The 3,230-nt window shown below is 36.2% G+C and overlaps 1 pseudogene; it reads right to left on the bottom strand.

The window, feature by feature from the left end:
- Positions 1-2,218: 2,218 nt before the first annotated feature.
- On the bottom strand, positions 2,219-2,906 carry LOC149572150 (ubiquitin-ribosomal protein eL40 fusion protein pseudogene; annotated as a pseudogene).
- Between the last annotated feature and the right edge of the window lie 324 nt (positions 2,907-3,230).

The raw sequence follows: 3,230 nt of genomic DNA, 5'->3' as shown, positions 1-3,230 counted from the left end.
TCTCAAATTTATAGGCATTCACATCAAAAGAACATATTTCACTACTCTAATATAATCATTTATAATTGTATGTTTTAGTATAGTATTATTAATTGCATGAATATTGCTTTGTAACCAATTGTCAATTTTGACTTACAAGAATTTAGTATTATTATTATTATTGTTAGAAATGGAAAAAGAAATCTGTAAATAAGCAATACCAGGAAAGAATCTAAGTGAGTAAATGCATGAAAAGATATTACCATAAAATAGGAGAGAGAAAGCTTCAAGCTCCAACACCATGAGACAAGATATTTGGAAAGGGGAAAGCAAAGATAACCCCTTGTGACATTATGAATGAGGCATAAAAAGCCTAAGAAGAGAGAGAGAGAGAGAGAGAGAGAGAGAGAGAGAGAGAGAGAGAGAGAGAGAGAGAGCAATGCTCATACAATAATTGAGAAGAGGAAGAAACCTCATTGTTAAGAAATGAGATAGGAGGGTCATCTCTTAAATAGAGATGAGAGAGAGGAGTCAGAATGTAACTCCCATGTCTATGAATGCCACCATTCATAAGTGTGTGAGGCCAAGTGTGAGATTCTTCTTAAGGAGGAATAATCTAAAATTAGAAATTACAATAAATATTTGTCCTCACATATTCCACTAGATGAGAAATAAAATGTAGTGGAAAAAGGACAAAAAAGAAATATATTAGGATACCTTGGCTTATATCCTAATATATTATAACAATAAAGAAAGAAGGTCTAACCTTGGTTTATAAACACACCAAGGAAAGATTACAACTTCTAACACCCCCCTTTAATCTTTACTTGGGGTAATTACTGTTAGAAGTTGTAATCTTTCCTTGGTGTATTTATAAACCAAGGTCAGAACTCTTTCCTTTATTGTTATAATATATTAGGATATAAGCCAAGGTATCCTAATATATTTCTTTTTTGTCCTTTTTCCACTACATCTTATTTTGTCATCTAGTGGAATATGTGAGGACAAATATATATTGTAATTTCTAATTTTAGATTATTCCTCCTTAAGAGGAATATCACACTTGGCCTCACACACTTATGAATGGTGGCATTCATAGACATGGGAGTTACATTCCAACTTCTCTCTCTCATCTCTATTTAAGAGATGACCCTCCTCTCTCATTCAACAACAATGAGGTTTCTTCCTCTTCTCAATTATTGTATGAGCATTGCTCTCTATCTCTCTCTCTCTTCCTTCTTAGGCTTTTCATGCCTCATTCATAATGTCACAAGGGGTTTTCTTTGCTTTCCCCTTTCCAAATATCTTGTCTCGTGGTGTTGGAGCTTGAAGCCTTCTCTCTCCTATTTTATGGTAATATCTTTTCATGCATTTACTCACTTAGATTCTTTCTTGGTTTTGCTTATTTATAGATTTTTTTTTCCATTTCTAACATGGTATCAGACTAGTTTAATCTTTTTTTTGAGTGGTTGCATGAAGGTACGATTCGAAGGAGACTCTTGAGAGAGATTTCACTAATTTTTTCTTTAATCTTTTTAAGATGGAAGAAATTGAATTTTTTTTTGGATTTGGCTGGTTTACCGCCAAACCCGATTAACTTTTGTTTGCTCTAATTTGTGCAGGTTACTTCTTATTTTCTATTAGTTTTCATCTAACTCCTTTGCAAGGCTTGCCGCCAAAGCATTTATAGTTTGTTTTCTAAATTTTTTTGCTTAAGATATGGCTCTCTGACTATATATTGTGTATCTTATGGATTTTGTCTTCTTTCCCATGAACTACTCAATTGGATGCTGGTTTTATTTATTTGGCAGAGGTATCTTTGTACATTTTTTAATTGCTTAATCATTACTTTTATTTCTGCATGCCTTGCATGCACTGTGTTTTGTATCATTGCTCTTGGAATCGACTTTTTGGCCTTCTTTCCTCATTGAACTCCTCCAGATTGGGTTTTTGACTTGAATCTTTATTGAAATTGTAGAGGTAGAATTTAGGGCCTATTTCTTGATCGAAACCCTCTGGATCGGGTTTCCTGTCTGAATCTTCATTTAAATTCTCCTATTTTGGTTTCTGGTCTGGATCTCTAAGAGTTCACGGTCGCCCCTTCCAAGAGCTCTAATTCATGGCCTCGTTCACCCCATGTTACACTCGGCAGAAACCTCTTGCCTTTCTTTGAGATCTATATGATCAAATTTAATATTACTAGATTGAGCTAAATTTCATTAACCAGTGATATAGTGCATTAACTCAGCAGCTGCTTGTGGACGAGCTCTCTCCTCCCTGTATCTTTGCTCAATGGCATCGCCAATAGTTTTAAGTTCTTCAAGCTTTTCCATATACACTCCTTTGGTTTCATCATCACCTTCGTTATATAACCAATCTTCTGTTTGCTGCAACTTTCTTGAAATTTCTTCTCACTCTGTCTCCGTTGCATAGTTGCGGTAAATGTCAAAAAGCTTCTTACGCATATCATATACATAGGATTCCAACGGTTCACTTGACATACTGCAACTCACTTCATCTCTAGAAAATAGCTTTAATCGAAAGGTTCTCATGGATCTGTGTTCAGCAGCTTACATAGCCATGCTTGATCATCCACAATCTTCTATACTATTTTAACAAAGAGTAATGGTCTTCCCAGTTAGAGTTTTAACAAAGATCTGCATCCCACCCCTCAGACAGAGAACCAGGTGAAGCGTAGATTCCTTCTGGATGTTATAGTTGGTGAGAGTTCTGTCGTCCTCCAACTGTTTACCAGCGAATATGAGACGTTGCTGATCGGGAAGAATGCCCTCGTTATCTTGGATCTTCGCCTTCACATTATCATTAGTATCTGAGCTCTCAACTTCCAAAGTGATGGTTTTGCCAGTACGGGTTTTCACAAAGATCTGCATCCCGCCACGTAGTCGCAGGACAAGGTGAAGGGTAGACTCCTTGAATCTTCACAAATATAAACCCATTGTTGTGCCAGCTTGCAGCTGTATAATTGTTGCTTCTGGGATTTGCAAAGGGCTGCAAAGATTGAAGCAATTTCTCAAGACCCCATAGTTTCCTATACTGGGAAGTCTGATTTCTTGCCCTGGGAACAAACTCCTCATTCTCAACCATAGGGTTACAAATTTCTATTGCAGAGATGGTTATTCCAGCTTATCGTGCATTTCTAGGTCGGTTTCAACATTACCTTTTTTTTTTCCCTTGTCATTGAGAACTTATGGCAAGTGTTTTTTTTTACCTAGCTATGATTTTATTTGGTT

Source organism: Cupressus sempervirens, chromosome 2, assembly GCF_028749045.1.
Source record: "Cupressus sempervirens isolate cs-2001-9-10 chromosome 2, ASM2874904v1, whole genome shotgun sequence".
In the NCBI taxonomy this organism is placed as follows: Eukaryota; Viridiplantae; Streptophyta; class Pinopsida; order Cupressales; family Cupressaceae; genus Cupressus; species Cupressus sempervirens.
The sequence above is the reverse complement of the archived record's forward strand: the minus strand, read 5'-3'. Positions and strand labels throughout refer to the sequence as shown.